The sequence below is a fragment of the Garra rufa genome, chromosome 7 (genome assembly GCF_049309525.1).
Source record: "Garra rufa chromosome 7, GarRuf1.0, whole genome shotgun sequence".
NCBI classification, from domain to species: domain Eukaryota; kingdom Metazoa; phylum Chordata; class Actinopteri; order Cypriniformes; family Cyprinidae; genus Garra; species Garra rufa.
The window spans coordinates 49939552-49958496 of NC_133367.1; the positions used below are offsets into that span (position 1 = coordinate 49939552).

The 18945-nt window shown below is 38.6% G+C and overlaps 1 pseudogene; it reads left to right on the top strand.

The window, feature by feature from the left end:
- Positions 1-988: 988 nt before the first annotated feature.
- Positions 989-18945, top strand: part of LOC141338223 (NACHT, LRR and PYD domains-containing protein 3-like) — a 66803-nt pseudogene continuing 48846 nt past the window's right edge.

Sequence of the window (18945 nt, forward strand, 5' to 3'; positions counted from 1 at the left end):
GCTGATTCACAGCATATTTTTTTTAATTTTTCCCAGTCAGCTTTTGTAAAATCCCATTTCTTATGACTAGGCCTTTCTTGGATATCTATTTCAACATTCATAGAACAAATTATTGGAAAGTGATCACTTCCAATACTTGTATTGTCTTTAATATTCCACTCACAAGAATTTGCCAGATTATTAGAAACTAGGGTAAGATCAATACAAGACATTGTGTTAGAACGAATGTCAATTCTTGTGCCATTTCCATTATTAAGGCAAACTAACTGCCTAACATCCATCAATTCTTCTACTACTTCCCCATTATTATCTGTATGCTTACTTCCCCAAAGGCTATTGTGTGCATTGAAGTCTCCGCACCATATTTCTTTCCTATTTCCTTTTGTTCTATTTATGTTCACTAAAGCATCTAGGCTTAAATTTTTACAAGGATTATAAAAGTTGATAACTACCAGGTTTCCATCTGATTTATATACTTCAATAATTACACATTCTATTTCTATTGAAATTGCTATTCTTTTAAATGATATCCCATCTCTAACAAATGTTGCACAACCTCCACCCTGTCTTCCATCTCTATCAAATCTGACAGACTCAAATCCAGGTATAATAAAATCAAGATGTGGTTGAAGCCAAGTTTCTTGAATGCAAATAATATCAGGTTGAACTTTAGATTCTACTACAAACTTTTTAAATTCTTGACCATTTGCAATCAAGCTTCTAGCATTCCATTGTAAGAGGTGGAATACCATCGATTAAGTAATATTCTGAGATCCTCCATCATTATTAGTACTCAACATGCCATGTATATCTTCAGCTTTTACATCTTTAATGCCTAGAAACTCTTCTGCAGCTTCCACCACTGTCTTGATTTTATCGCTTTTTCTCTCTTGTCGTGTTGCAACATTAATAACTTTACATATAAAAGCTATAAAGCTTTTCTTTTCTACAATCAAGGTGTTCTCCTCAACTTTACACTTATGGTTGCATGGCTGCTGTGGAGGTGCTGATCTTCCTGACAGATTTCTTCCTATGTCTGAACTCTGTGGTACTGCATATCTGGTATTGCCATCCAAGTTTTCCTGATGTATTGGTTTATTTTGTTTGTTTCCATAATTATCAACACCCTTTAATGCCTCTGCATATGTAACCTTATTCATAACTTTGAATCTTTGTATTTCTTTAGCTTGTTTCTGAACCACACATCCAGCATATGCAGCACTATGCTCACCTCCACAGTTACAGCATTTTAACTTAGCATCCTTTTCACATTTGCCATAGTCATGCTCTCCTCCACATTTTGCACATCTTTGCCTCCATTTGCACTGTTGCACTGTATGTCCCATTCTCTGACATTTGAAACACCTTAATGGTTGTGGAATGTATTCCCTCACTTTGTATTTGATCCAACCCATTTGGACTTCATTAGGCATTATCTTTTCAAAAACAAGCATTACAGACAGGCTATCTGATTTAACACCACCTTTATTCATTTGCAGTCTTTTGGCTTCTATTATATTCCCACCTTGAATCTCTTTCTTCACATCTTCCATAGACATTTCCATAGGTACATTTGAGATCACTCCTCTTAACTTTGCTGCCATTCCTGGTACATGGACTTCAATCTTTCCACCCCCTAGACTACTCATTTTCAGAATCTTCTCCTGTTGTTTCTTATTTACTGCTGAAATTAGAATTCTTCTGCTATTCAGTAATTTAGCATATTTTATTTTGCCTATTTCCTTCTCAATCGCTTTAGTTATCTGTACTGGATGAAAATGTCCTTTATCATTACTAAGCGTAACAATAACTTTCCACTCTTCCTGTTTGTCATCATCAATCCTGCTGATTTCACTGTGTTTAGCTCTGATTTTTTTGCTAGTTTGTCTTGGGGTGCTTTCTCCTCCACTACTTGCTTCAGACCATGCTTTTTTCCTTGCCTTTTTTGTTTTATTAACCTCCATTTCTAAAGGCCACTCGTCACCATCACCATCGGAATCATAATCCATTGCTACACTCACGATACAGTTTGATTACAATCCACCGTCTCTTCCAAACGTTTTCGTTCTTCTCCAGTCCTTCCTCATTACTCAACGCTGATTGGCCTTCTTCTTCTTAAAGTTTGTTTGGCGGTTTGCAAACCAACTGAAAAGTAACCGCCACCAGCTGGACTGGAGTGTGGAACAAAAGTTTAACGCTGATTGGCCAATACAGTAAAAGCGAGACCAATGAGAAACCTTTCGGCACGCCCATTGCTCCAGACTGCAGTCACCCCTGTCTCTGTTCAGTCTGTGTTTTCAGTCAACTACAGGAACACACATTCAGTCCTATTACTGAGTTTAATGCAGGTAAATACTCCTGTTATGGAGTAGAGAGAGGAGGATCACGCTGGTCACAAATGAGTGATGAAGTTACACTGACAGTATCAGGTAAGTTTGATCATCTCTTCATAAACACACACAAGTTAAACATGTTATTAATGAGTGATTTGTCAACTTCAGTTCCCAGAGCAGCTTTAAGTGTTTCTCCACAGTCGTGGTTGACTGAAGGAGATCCAGTGACTCTGATCTGTGAGGTTAATGACTCCTCTACAGGCTGGACATTCAGCTGGTTCACTCGAACTGGTCCATCAGGTATGATATAATGTGTTTCATGTAGTAACATCTGAATAAACTGGTTTCATAAAAAATATTACAGAGATTAAAAATATTTAGTCAATCAGAATATACTCTGATTATACCAACACAGGTCATTTTTAAGACTCATGTATAAATGACTGCTAATTTCTTGATGTAACTGCACATTTTCACTTCATACAGACAACAGCAATCGTTATGAGCTGCTCTCAGACAGCAGCAGAGGAGCTGGAGGAAACTACACTGTCAGATCTGCTGCTCTAAATCACACAGGAGTTTATGTGTGCAGAGCAAAGAGAGGAAAACCAGCCTATTACACAACCATCAGCAACAAACAGTTAATATGGGTCACTGGTGAGTTTAAAATGAACCACAGAATGAGTGAAACACTGGAAAGCTGAAAAAACTAAAATATAACTATTGTGGCATAACAGTGTTACTTAAATGGACTTGTGGGAAAATAATCAAATAGGTGTCATAAAAATGTATAATCTGACCTATTTATTAAATAGTGTTTTCATTATGAAATGTATTTTAAATTTTTATCTCTCTGACCACACATCGATTCTAGGAGGCACTTTAACAAAAACACAGGACACTCCATCAATGTGCACATCAGCAAATTGTATATTTTAAATTGTATAAACACTTATGGTTTGATTAATATCTGCCTACTGAAATCTCAGTAAATTAATATAATTTCACATTAAGAATGTGATCTCAATTCAATCACCCACACAATATTATTCCTAAATGACATCAAATCCACAAGACTATCCAACAAATCCAAATCTGAGAATATGTATTATTATTCTTGTTGATACTTTCTTACAGTATTCCTACTATTTGTCAGTTGATGTTTGCTCTGTTTCTGTAGCTGGTGTGATTCTGGAGAGTCCTGTTCATCCTGTGACTGAAGGAGATACTCTGACTCTACGCTGTTTATATCAATTTACAACCCCACCAAACCTCAGAGCTGATTTCTATAAAGATGAATCACTCATCCAGAGTCAAACTACAGAGATGAGCATCTCTACTGTCTCAAAGTCACATGAGGGTTTCTACTACTGCAAACACACAGAGAGAGGAGAGTCACCCAAGAGCTGGATCTCAGTCAGAGGTGAGAGTCAATGAAACTGTGAGCTGATTTATTTCTTCTTATGTTCTTGTTCAGATATGGTGCTTGATAAAGTGATTGTGTGTCTCTTCTTCAGTGTCTCATTCAGAGTCTCAGATCTCAGTTCTCCACATACTCAGTTCAGTTCTGGCACTTTCTCCATATTTGTTAGTGACAGTCGTGCTGATTTTCAAATGCTGCAGGATGAGAGGTATTTGTCTGATTTATTACATTATGTTCAATTGGTCAGCATTATTGTTAATACTGTGTAGTTTGTCATCCTTTGGGTTTGTAAGGTGCTTACTAAAGCTGCTTTGAAGCATGTATTTTGAAAATTGCTGTAAAACAAATAAGTTAAATTGAATCCGTCTCGCACCTCCTGTTTTATCTTTTACTCTACAAATACATAACTTTCCTCACTGACAAAACACGTAACGTCTTTGTTTTGTCTTTTCTAGTCAAATTTGATTACTTATTGTTAAAAGATGATGGTAGGAAGATTATAAAAACCATAAACAGAGATAAAGAAAGCACAAACCTGTTCAAGTAATTGTTTGATTGTTCTGTGTGTATTTAACAGTTGCATCTGTTGATGAGCAAGAAACTGCAATCTGATCTTAATTTGTTGTGATGATGAGAAAACTTCAGCTTCATCCTGGAGTCTCAGTATCTCAGTCACAAGTTCAGACTGAAAGTGATTTCTTACTGTAAAAGTCACTTTTTGAGAGTGACTCCTTTGGCATCTCACAGCATCGCAACCCTTTTGACTTCATGTACTGTAGTAAGTGAGTGAAACAGGATCTTCAATGAAAAAACATGTAGGGAAGTCTATGTCTACGTATATTGTTTCATATTTCTTGTTCTGCTTTACTATTATGTAAAAAGTGATACACTATATTTACTCAATAAAATTGTCAACAAATTACAAGCAATATTATTAATTAAATTCAACACATAAGGACTAATCAAATGAGATGCTTACAAATTCGCCATTCAAAATGAGTAAAATTGCACAAAAATTATAAGTAACAAAAATACTGGTTTAAAAAAAAGAAAACAACTATGCTAATGAATACTGTTATGCATGCCAGACCAATAGTTGGTGATCAAGAAACCAATGTTTAAAAAAATGTTTACATGGAGATGATACAGGCATCATGTTCAAAAGCTTGTGTTTTCAGGCCCCAAAACAGAGTTGTTGAAGACACCTGATGTTACCAAACAGAATCACTGAAGGAGAAAATCATTGTTTAGTTTACCATTACAGTTGTCAGTGTTTGCTTTAGTTGGGCTCTGGACACATGACTAGCGTTAGATATTGTTCGACTGCTGTATAGAGAGAAAAAAACAGTTGGGTGGTGTTAGTTGTGTTTAAAAAACAACAATTTCTTTGTTTGAAAAAATATAGCAAGAACAGTGAATTACAAGAAAAACAAATATTTATCTAAATATAAGCAACAGTGATACTAATTAAAAGTCTTATGTGTTTATGTTTTGGGAATGTAACACTATTTCTTATCACGTTATCAGTATTATCACGGTATTGTTAGAATGTGCTGGAAATGTTGGAAAAGTACTGACACATAAATCACTTACATTTAAAATCAACAAACAGCAAGTAAAATGATTTTTTGTTTCCATAATCACTAAAACAATAACAGTACCAGTGAATTTTTTAAATAACAACATTAAGGGCAACAGTTTATCTAATAGCATGTTCAAATATCTAATGCAAATGTTCAAATAACTAACTTATCTGAATTGTTTAAATGTCTAGAATCCACATAAGCTTGTTTTTCATCACTGGTCAAAATTTACAGCAGGCCATGAAAATTCGGTTTTTTGGCCTGACAAAATCTGCACACAAGCTGAATGTAAACATAAGTCTCTGTAAATCCACTCTATGTGCTGAATTAAAGCTGTTTCTGTCAAATTCCTGGGATCTTATTTTATTATCTGCTTGTAACCCAGCCAACATGCATATGTGGGGCCCACATGGTTTATGCTTGGGCTATATGGGTACCAAGTGGGCATGGTCCCAAAATGGGCTTCTTATCTGGGGCCCACTTGAGGTAGCTAAGTAGGTCCCACATGGGTCAAAAGAGGTGGGCTCCCCATGTGGGTCCCAGCTGGGTCACTAATGAGAAATGAGCATATGGGCTCAAAATGGTCTATACAAGTGGGGCCCATATGGGTTTAACATATGGGTCAGTCATGGGCAAACTCAATCAATCCCATACAGGCTGCCTACAAGGGGCCAAGGTAGTACCCATATAGTTACCGTCTATATGGTTTAAGAATGGGGAAACACATACGGGGCCCGCTTTGATGAACCATATGGGTTTGGCATGGGCAAACTCAATCAATCCCATACAGGCTGCCTACATGGGGCCAATGTAGTACCCAGATAGTTACCATCTATATGGGTTCAAAATGGGGAAACACATATGGGGCCCACTTTGATAAACCATATTGGTTTGGCATGGGTAAACTCAAACAATCCCATATAGGCTGCCTACATGGGGCCAAGGTAGTACCCAGATAGTTAACGTCTATATGGGTTCAGAATGGGGAAACACATATGGGGCCCGGTTTGATAAACCAAATGGGTTTGGCATGGGCAAACTCAATCAATCCCATACAGGCTGCCTAGATGGGGCCAATGTAGTACCCACATAGTTACCATCTATATGGGTTCAAAACGGGGAAACACATATGGGGCCCACGTTGATAAACCATATGGGTTTGGCATGGGTAAACTCAATCAATCCCATATAGGCTGCCTACATGGGGCCAAGGTAGTACCCAGATAGTTAACGTCTATATGGGTTCAGAAAGGGGAAACACATATGGGGCCCACTTTGATAAACCATATGGGTTTGGCATGGGCAAACTCAATCAATCCCATACAGTCTGCCTAGATGGGGCCAATGTAGTACCCACATAGTTACCATCTATGTGGGTTCAAAACGGGAAAACACATATGGGGCCCATGTTGATAAACCATATGGGTTTGGCATGGGTAAACTCAATCAATCCCATATAGGCTGCCTACATGGGGCCAAGGTAGTACCCAGATAGTTAACGTCTATATGGGTTCAGAATGGGGAAACACATATGGGGCCCACTTTGATAAACCATATGGGTTTGGCATGGGCAAACTCAAACAATCCCATACAGTCTGCCTACATGGGGCCAAGGTAGTACCCAGATAGTTAACGTCTATATGGGTTCAGAATGGGGAAACACATATGGGGCCCACTTTGATAAACCATATGGGTTTGGCATGGGCAAACTCAAACAATCCCATACAGTCTGCCTACATGGGGCCAAGGTAGTACCCAGATAGTTAACGTCTATATGGGTTCAGAATGGGGAAACACATATGGGGCCCACTTTGATAAACCATATGGGTTTGGCATGGGCAAACTCAATCAGTCCCATACAGTCTGCCTACATGGGGCCAATGTAGTACCCAGATAGTTAACGTCTATATGGGCTCAGAATGGGGAAACACATATGGGGCCCGGTTTGATAAACCATATGGGTTTGGCATGGGCAAACTCAATCAATCCCATACAGTCTGCCTACATGGGGCCAATGTAGTACCCAGATAGTTACCATCTATATGGGTTCAAAACGGGGAAACACATATGGGGCCCACTTTGATAACCCACATGGGTTTGGCATGGGCAAACTCAATCAATCCCATACAGGCTGCCTAGATGGGGCCAATGTAGTACCCACATAGTTACCATCTATATGGGTTCAAAACGGGGAAACACATATGGGGCCCACGTTGATAAACCATATGGGTTTGGCATGGGTAAACTCAATCAATCCCATATAGGCTGCCTACATGGGGCCAAGGTAGTACCCAGATAGTTAAGGTCTATATGGGTTCAGAATGGGGAAACACATATGGGGCCCGGTTTGATAAACCATATGGGTTTGGCATGGGCAAACTCAATCAATCCCATACAGGCTGCCTACATGGGGCCAAGGTAGTACTCAGATAGTTAACGTCTATATGGGTTAAGAAAGGGGAAACACATATGGGGCCCACTTTGATAAAACATATGGGTTTGGCATGGGCAAACTCAATCAATCCCATACAGTCTGCCTAGATGGGGCCAATGTAGTACCCACATAGTTACCATCTATGTGGGTTCAAAACGGGGAAACACATATGGGGCCCACGTTGATAAACCATATGGGTTTGGCATGGGTAAACTCAATCAATCCCATATAGGCTGCCTACATGGGGCCAAGGTAGTACCCAGATAGTTAACGTCTATATGGGTTCAGAATGGGGAAACACATATGGGGCCCGGTTTGATAAACCATATGGGTTTGGCATGGGCAAACTCAATCAATCCCATACAGGCTGCCTACATGGGGCCAAGGTAGTACCCAGATAGTTAACGTCTATATGGGTTCAGAATGGGGAAACACATATGGGGCCCGGTTTGATAAACCATATGGGTTTGGCATGGGCAAACTCAATCAATCCCAGACAGTCTGCCTAGATGGGGCCAATGTAGTACCGACATAGTTACCATCTATGTGGGTTCAAAACGGGGAAACACATATGGGGCCCATGTTGATAAACCATATGGGTTTGGCATGGGTAAACTCAATCAATCCCATATAGGCTGCCTACATGGGGCCAAGGTAGTACCCAGATAGTTAACGTCTATATGGGTTCAGAAAGGGGAAACACATATGGGGCCCACTTTGATAAACCATATGGGTTTGGCATGGGCAAACTCAATCAATCCCATACAGTCTGCCTAGATGGGGCCAATGTAGTACCCACATAGTTACCATCTATGTGGGTTCAAAACGGGGAAACACATATGGGGCCCACGTTGATAAACCATATGGGTTTGGCATGGGTAAACTCAATCAATCCCATATAGGCTGCCTACATGGGGCCAAGGTAGTACCCAGATAGTTAACGTCTATATGGGTTCAGAATGGGGAAACACATATGGGGCCCGGTTTGATAAACCATATGGGTTTGGCATGGGCAAACTCAATCAATCCCATACAGGCTGCCTACATGGGGCCAAGGTAGTACCCAGATAGTTAACGTCTATATGGGTTCAGAATGGGGAAACACATATGGGGCCGGTTTGATAAACCATATGGGTTTGGCATGGGCAAACTCAATCAATCCCATACAGTCTGCCTAGATGGGGCCAATGTAGTACCGACATAGTTACCATCTATGTGGGTTCAAAACGGGGAAACACATATGGGGCCCATGTTGATAAACCATATGGGTTTGGCATGGGCAAACTCAATTAGTCCCATACAGTCTGCCTACATGGGGCCAATGTAGTACCCAGATAGTTAACGTCTATATGGGTTCAGAATGGGGAAAAACATATGGGTTCCGGTTTGATAAACCATATGGGTTTGGCATGGGCAAACTCAATCAATCCCATACAGGCTGCCTACATGGGGCCAAGGTAGTACTCAGATAGTTAACGTCTATATGGGTTCAGAATGGGGAAACACATATGTGGCCCACGTTGATAAACCATATGGGTTTGGCATGGGCAAAGTCAATCAATCTCATACAGGCTGCCTACATGGGGCCAATGTAGTACTCAGATAGTTAACGTCTATATGGGTTCAGAATGGGGAAACACATATGGGGCCCGGTTTGATAAACCATATGGGTTTGGCATGGGCAAACTCAATCAATCCCATACAGGCTGCCTACATGGGGCCAAGGTAGTACCCAGATAGTTAACGTCTATATGGGTTCAGAATGGGGAAACACATATGGGGCCCACTTTGATAAACCATATGGGTTTGGCATGGGCAAACTCAATCAATCCCATACAGTCTTCCTACATGGGGCCAATGTAGTACCCAGATAGTTAACGTCTATATGGGTTCAGAATGGGGAAACACATATGGGGCCCACTTTGATAAACCATATTGGTTTGGCATGGGCTAACTCAATCAATCCCATACAGTCTGCCTACATGGGGCCAATGTAGTACCCAGATAGTTAATGTCTATATGGGTTCAGAATGGGGAAACACATATGGGGCCCGGTTTGATAAACCAAAAGGGTTTGGCATGGGCAAACTCAATCAGTCCCATACAGTCTGCCTACATGGGGCCAATGTAGTACCCAGATAGTTAACGTCTATATGGGTTCAGAATGGGGAAACACATATGGGGCCCGCTTTGATAAACCATATGGGTTTGGCATGGGCAAACTCAATCTGTCCCATACAGTCTGCCTACATGGGGCCAATGTAGTACCCAGATAGTTAACGTCTATATGGGTTCAGAATGGGGAAACCCATATGGGGCCCGCTTTGATAAACCATATGGGTTTGGCATGGGCAAACTCAATCAGTCCCATACAGTCTGCCTACATGGGGCCAATGTAGTACCCAGATAGTTAACGTCTATATGGGTTCAGAATGGGGAAACCCATATGGGGCCCGCTTTGATAAACCATATGGGTTTGGCATGGGCAAACTCAATCAGTCCCATACAGTCTGCCTACATGGGGCCAATGTAGTACCCAGATAGTTAACGTCTATATGGGTTCAGAATAGGGAAACACATATGGGGCCCGCTTTGATAAACCATATGGGTTTGGCATGGGCAAACTCAATCAATCCCATACAGTCTGCCTACATGGGGCCAAGGTAGTACCCACATAGTTAACGTCTATGTGGGTTCAAAACGGGGAAACACATATGGGGCCCATGTTGATAAACCATATGGGTTTGGCATGGGCAAACTCAATTAGTCCCATACAGTCTGCCTACATGGGGCCAATGTAGTACCCAGATAGTTAACGTCTATATGGGTTCAGAATGGGGAAAAACATATGGGTTCCGGTTTGATAAACCATATGGGTTTGGCATGGGCAAACTCAATCAATCCCATACAGGCTGCCTACATGGGGCCAAGGTAGTACTCAGATAGTTAACGTCTATATGGGTTCAGAATGGGGAAACACATATGTGGCCCACGTTGATAAACCATATGGGTTTGGCATGGGCAAAGTCAATCAATCTCATACAGGCTGCCTACATGGGGCCAATGTAGTACTCAGATAGTTAACGTCTATATGGGTTCAGAATGGGGAAACACATATGGGGCCCGGTTTGATAAACCATATGGGTTTGGCATGGGCAAACTCAATCAATCCCATACAGGCTGCCTACATGGGGCCAAGGTAGTACCCAGATAGTTAACGTCTATATGGGTTCAGAATGGGGAAACACATATGGGGCCCACTTTGATAAACCATATGGGTTTGGCATGGGCAAACTCAATCAATCCCATACAGTCTTCCTACATGGGGCCAATGTAGTACCCAGATAGTTAACGTCTATATGGGTTCAGAATGGGGAAACACATATGGGGCCCACTTTGATAAACCATATTGGTTTGGCATGGGCTAACTCAATCAATCCCATACAGTCTGCCTACATGGGGCCAATGTAGTACCCAGATAGTTAATGTCTATATGGGTTCAGAATGGGGAAACACATATGGGGCCCGGTTTGATAAACCAAAAGGGTTTGGCATGGGCAAACTCAATCAGTCCCATACAGTCTGCCTACATGGGGCCAATGTAGTACCCAGATAGTTAACGTCTATATGGGTTCAGAATGGGGAAACACATATGGGGCCCGCTTTGATAAACCATATGGGTTTGGCATGGGCAAACTCAATCTGTCCCATACAGTCTGCCTACATGGGGCCAATGTAGTACCCAGATAGTTAACGTCTATATGGGTTCAGAATGGGGAAACCCATATGGGGCCCGCTTTGATAAACCATATGGGTTTGGCATGGGCAAACTCAATCAGTCCCATACAGTCTGCCTACATGGGGCCAATGTAGTACCCAGATAGTTAACGTCTATATGGGTTCAGAATGGGGAAACCCATATGGGGCCCGCTTTGATAAACCATATGGGTTTGGCATGGGCAAACTCAATCAATCCCATACAGTCTGCCTACATGGGGCCAAGGTAGTACCCACATAGTTAACGTCTAGATGGGTTCAAAACTGGGAAACACATATGGGGCCCGGTTTCATAAACCATATGGGTTTGGCATGGGCAAACACAATCAGTCCCATATAGGGAGCCCACATGGGGCCAAATTGGTAACCACATAGTTAATTGATAGTTACCAAAAAATAACTACAATACTTATATATTTTTTTCATTGTAAAACCATTATAAATTTTCATAAGGGACATGGGGTCCTCTTGGCCAAACCAAATATGATTCTAACCCTAATCAAACATGACTGTGTCTAATTTACAAATAGTTTGGAGCATTATGATTAGCTTTTGGTTAGAGCCGTGTTTGGTTAGAGTTAGAACTAAACTCAGCAAGACAATCGTCACAATTCTGTCGTCATTTGCTCATTCTCTGTTCAAAACCTGCATGAAGTCTTTCTTCTGTTGAACATTATCTAAATTATTTTTGGAATAGTTATTTTAAAGAATGTTGGAAGCCAGTTGCTGGACACATCTTGGGAAATAAAAATTAATAAATAAAAAGGCTATGGAAGTCATTGGGGGCCAGAAACTTTTTGTTAAGATAATTTCCCAAAATATTTGTGTATATTGTTTTTATTACACAGAAAAAAATAATACAGGTTTGGTACAACTTAAGGTGAGGTAATGATAGCAGAATTTTGGAGCTGAAGAACCCAGCTGGTACAGGCAAACCAGGTCAAACCTGGGTGTGGTCAAAAATGTCCTGCATAGCACATGTCTTTTGATATCTGAAATTGGGCAAATGACCTGTACACTCATTGGACATTACATATTCAAAGTGTCAGTTTTTAGTGGTCTGATTTTGTGAGTTACAGCACAATGCTTATCACAATAGATGTTTTTATATAAGAAAAAAATAAGGAAAACTGTGCACTTTAATGAAAAGGTTAGAGATTACTAATTATCTCTAAATAAACATATTTGGATTGTAATCGCTTTGAGACGGGTAGAAGAAATCAAACCCTCTAGCAGCTTGTCATGTGCCCTGATTTAATGGAACTCCTCCAGTTTTATGGTCAGTCGGAGTGACAAATGCATTTCTAGAGATATTCTTTTAAATTTTGTAAGGTCATCAGTTCATGTAATAAAATAGCCCAAGTAAAGAAAGATATAATGGAATTTTATGTTTCTGAAATGTATCATTAGCTTTTTTTTATTTTATGTCCCAGCACATGACAAACCATCAAAGTTATAAAATGGCTTGCTAAATGATTGAAAAGGGTTGACAAAAATACTTGTAAATCAAAGTTGATTTTTTTTTTTTTACATGATACACTATTGCCAGTATTTTCTCCCTTCTAATGAACAGGTTTGACTACTTTAGTAATTTCCATTAGAACAAACTTAATGTTTAAGCATAAAATGATATTATAGGGAATTGTGTGCTTCTAATTTTATAGCAACAGTTTGGACAGGAGCCTCTTCAATTGTAAGATGACAATGCCTTTGTGTATAAGGCAAGGTTCAAACCGAAATGACTGATTCAGTCAGTGTGGAAGAACTTGACTGGTCTGCATAAAGCCAAGTCCTAATCCCAGTTGAACACCTCTGGACTGATTTTTAAATGACCTTGAGCCAAAAACTCATCGCCAAACACCAATGACTTGTACAAACACCACATGGACAAAAGTATTAGGACACCCCTTCTTTAAAACAGAAATAGGCACTTCTAAAACTGTGGCAACAAAAATGGGAACATAATTAATGTAGCCTATTTAAAAATTGTATTTCCATCTCTGTTGAAAAAGTTTTGGATTTGTCCAAAATGACTGTACCGATATGTACAAGTCATTGGTGTTTGGTGATAACTTTTTGGCTCAATGTCTGCATTTAAAGTCACACAGAGGTGTTCAACTGGGATTAAGACTTGGCTTTATGCAGACCAGTCAAGTTCTTCCACACTGACTGAATCAATCATTTCAATTTGAACCTTGCCTTATACACAAAGGCATTGTTATGTTAAAACTGTTGCTATTAAAATTAATTCCCTAGAATATAATTTTATGCTTAAACATTAAGATTTGTACTCATGGAAATTACTAAAGTAGTCAAACCGGTTCTATATAGTGTATGTATTTTGAATCAATATCTTTGTTTTGATTTTGTGGACCTACAATTTTGTGAATGGCTACAACTGCATTTTTATTTCATACACTGAAAACAATTTATGAACAACTATTAAAATAATACAGCCTACAAATGACACTAAACACACATATTTCTTTAAAAAAATCTTTATCTTGCCATTACCACGCTGGTTGTATAACCTTGCTGGAGGGATCATGATTGGTTAAGCTGACTGCCATCTGACAAGTAACTGGCCAATGACAACTGTGCGCGCCTTTACTGGTCAAGTTTGAAAATACGTTAGTTTGTTACATTTTTATTTTAAATTAACTGGCGTTGTGACATGTGGAGAACAAAAGCTGGAATGTGAACACAGAGGAAGACCGGACTGGATCTGTGAGGTCCTGCAAGCAGATTGCTTATATCAGGTAAGGGAACATATTTCAGTCTTTCTAGCTTTATGTTCTTTCTGTGTAAATTCCACATGAGGTAACAGACGCACTATGACTTGCATCTGTGCTTCATCAAAGATGTTACACCAGATGCTAATCGCGATTAGCATATTAGCACGTATTTGTAGCCCCTGATATTGCTATGTGTTATAGATAGGCTACGAATGTTGTCAGCTAATTTAAACGCAATGCATGAGAAGGAGCAATGAGTACAGTGATGAAAGTGCTATTAAAGCTCGGAAACACAGGAATCTAACTATAAAACACAAACTGCTACCAATAACATTATTTTTAATCTTTGATTCTAAATCTTTCATGGGATTAAAATATAAAGTTAAAAGTATGGTTCTTCTCATAATCAAAAATACATTTGTAAGACATTTGCCCCACTGATTATCAATATGACTAACTTTTTTATTCTTTTGTCTTTCTTCATCTGAGATAACAAATACGGAGAAAATGCTACCATCATCAGTCCTTTAGTTGTTTCACTACAAAAAATATTATGAGTCCTTCATGAGCCTTAAATGGGTCTGGATAAATGCAGCTGCAGGTAAAATTATGTTAAGTTTTGGTTTGATTTGGGTGCACTAATTTTTAAGCTACAATTGTGTTTACCTTGTTTTGATACATTTATAAAAAGAGTCTATTGTTGTGAATCCAGTGTCTTTTTGGGGATTCACATTTTTTCTTTTTGGATTGCCATGAGTTAGGCATATTCTTACATTTTTAATTATATAATAACTAACAGTCTCAAAGCTGACTGTTCATGTTTTCTGAATGATTTATAGTGGCAAATGTTGGTACGATTGAAAAACATTTTGTATAAGAGTTCAAAAGAATTTTAAAAGTGAAATCTTTATTTTTAAGGACTTATCAGCCCACCCCAGACGACTGAGGATTCAGCTGATTACTGGCAATATAGTGGAGGGCTCTTCTTTATCTGCTACACTCCACTAGAACTTCTGGTATGGATTTATTAACTATTTGCAAAGTTTTGATTTGATGTAATTTAATAAAATGTACTTTTTAATTTACTTTTATGTCCTATTTAAATTTGTTTTTACATAATTTACTTAATACAGTGTGCAGTTAGGATTCTGAATTATGTGTAATGATTTAAATTCTAAATTGACTCTAAAAATTAATTTGCCAGAACCTACAATTACGTGTTATTTTATTTTTTATTTTATTATTATATATTTTTTGTTAAATCTTCAGGTAGTAAAAAAAAAAAAAGTTTTAGTATTTTAGTTTATCTAAGAGCTCTAACTTATGTTATTAAAACTGTAACCCTTAAGTCGATCCATCCTGGAAATTTAAGAATGGTCCAAATTTGTGATCAACTCAGTTGTTTTCCAACGGCACAAAGAAGAATATTTTAACATTTCTATTTTAAATCACTCATAAATCATCAGCATTAATAATATTAATAATAATAAAAAATACTTTAAAGGGATAGTTCACCCAAAAATGAAAATTTGATGTTTATCTGCTTACCCCAAATGCATCCAAGATGTAGGTGACTTTGTTTCCTCAGAAAAACACAAACGAAGATTTTTAACGAAAACTGGTGCGGTCTGCCAGCCTTATCATGGACGTGGATGGGCACCAAACCTTTAAAAGTAAACAAAAACATGCACAGACAAATCCAAATTATACCCTGCTACTCGTGAGGATACATTGATGTCCTAAGACACGAAACGATCGATTTTTGTGAGAAACTGAACAGTTTTTATATCATTTTTTACCTTTGATACACAGCCACGTCCATCTGTCCTGAGCACGAGTTCATCATCCATCGTTATACGTGTAGCACTCTGGCATAGTATACACAAACACCGGAAGCGATCTGTCGCATGAATACAACACTCATTGTTTCCACAGTGCTCAGAGATTGTGGCTATAGTGGCTATTCAAAATGGTAATTACTTGCGCGTATCCTGATTGTTCAAACCGATTTAAAACTCATCCGGGACTTTTCACTGATTTCCCCTTACGGCGTTTGCGTATTCTTCGGACGTGGCTGTGTATCAAAGGTAAAAAATTATATAAATACTGTTCAGTTTCTCGCAAAAACCGATCGTTTCGTGTCTTAAGACATCAATGTATCGTCACAAGCCGCAGGGTGTAATTTGGATTTGTCTGTGCATGTTTTTGTTTACTTTTAAAGGTTTGGTGCCCATCCACGTCCATGATAAGGCTGGCAGACTGCACCGGTTTTCGTTAAAAATCTTCGTTTGTGTTTTTCTTAGGAAACAAAGTCACCTACATCTTGGATGCATTGGGGGTAAGCAGATAAACATCAAATTGTCATTTTTGGGTGAACTATCCCTTTAAGCATTATTTTGTTGGTCGATTCCATCCATGGACATAGAATATAAATGTGAGAATCTGCCTAATAGTAAAATGACAAAGTCTTGATAAAAAAATGTATTATCATTTTTGTTGTTATTATTATTATTATTATTATTTTCTAAATGGTTAACTCATAACAATAATTGAAGTGGTCCTTTAAAACACATTGCATATTCATGCTTCATAAACTGATTTTATCAATAAAAAATTTAATTAGATTAGTTTGAATGAATGAACAGTAATTCTCTATTGATTTCCCTAATGCCCCTCCAATGACACTCCAATTCTATGACAATTTAGAATTATTTTTATAATTATTATTATTTTTAGTATTATCCTGAGTAATAGTTGTTTTTCTTTAATATGTTGTTTTAACATGTAAGTTACATTTTTTTTAACAATTTACTAAACACATCCTAGAAAACCTGTCTATTGGAATAGAATCTGTACAGCTTGTTTTTTACTCTGTTGTTTTCCTCTCTGTAGGTGAGGGCAGTTTCCTTATTTTATGTCATCTTTTTGACAAAATTATTTTCATTTTAAGCATTAGCCTAATTCAGTCAAGCACAAAAATGCTATTTGTAATTTGATCTTGCATATTCAGTATATTTAAACAAATTTGTTTTGCAGAGGTTCTTAAGAAAGCTGAAATGATTGGCAAGAAGCTGATGGGGATCTCTCAAAATTGGAACAAGAGACGGAGGAGTACAGAGGATGTCTAGAATGCACAAGTGACTGTCTGCACTGTAAGCACAAATGTATCGTTGCTGATGCTTCTAATTGTTTCCCATTTATTTCCTGTTCAAATGTTTGAAGGTTTCAGTAAATATTAGGTCAAATACAGGTTAAAAAAAGTATTAACTTTTACATTATTTTGAACAAGTAGGTTTATAACTTTGAAGAGATGCTCTTTAAAGGACAGTCAGTGGTTACCAAATCTTTTTACCAAAAACAAAAAAAAAACTAAACCCACAGGGCATCCAAGATGTAGGTGACTTTGTTTCTTCAGATATTTAACTCAAACCCTTGCAGTCTGTCAGCCACATAATAACAGTGGATGGGCTTGGTGCTTGGTTTTACCTTTAAAAGTAAAAAAAAACAAAACATGCACAGACAAATCGAAATTACACCCTGCGTATCATGACGATACATTGATGTCCTAAGACACAAAACAATAGTGTTTTTTTTTGTGAGAAACTGAACAGTATTTATATAATTTTTTACCTTTGATACACAGCCACGTCCATCTGTCCTGAGTGTGAGCTCAACCTCCGGCTCATTTCATGTGTACGCTCGCTGGCGTAGTATACGCAAACGTCGTAAGGGGAAATCGGTGAACAGTCAGCAGTCCTGGATGAGTTTGCGCAAACGTAATTTTTAGCTTTCAATCGGTTTGAACAATCAGGATAAGTGCAAGTAATTACCATTTTGAATAGCCGCTATACACACAATATCTGTGCACTGTGTAAACAATGAGTGTCGTACACACGGGATAGATGACATCCGGCATTTACGTATACTACGCCAGAACGCGTACACATGTAACGAGCCGGATGATGAGTTCGTGCTCAGGACAGTTAGACGTGGCTGTGTATCAAAGGTAAAAAATTATATAAATACTGTTCAGTTTCTCATAAAAAAACGATCGTTTCGTGTCTTAGGACATCAATGTATCGTCACGAGCCGCAGGGTGTAATTTGGATTTGTCTGTGCATGTTTTTTATTTTTTTTTTTTTTTCACTTTTAAAGGTTTGTGCCCATCCACTGCCATCATATGGCTGACAGACTACAAACAAAGTCACCTACATCTTGGATGCCCTGGGGGTAAGCTGATAAACATCACATTTTCATTTTTGGGTGAACTATCCCTTTAAGACATAAAACGATCGGTCTGTGCAAAAAACTGAACAGTATTTATATTATTATTTACCTCTGATCCACCGGAACGTTCTACTGTCCTGAGAATGTTCACCCAGTCCGTGTGTGATCTATCACGCGTATACTCTCATTGTTTACATGAGCATATTGGCTTATCAAAATGGTAATTACTTGTGCTTATACAAATTCTGGTAACCGATTAAAAACTAAAAGATTACATTTCCTTGTGTGAACTCATCTGGGAGTATTGACTTTTCACCTACAAAGACAAACTTTTGACTACATTGCCAGAGCATGTTGATGCACCACACGTCAGCTACTGTGAACATGCTCCATTAGGGGTGGGCGGTACACCGGTGTCATAGTCAGCACTGGT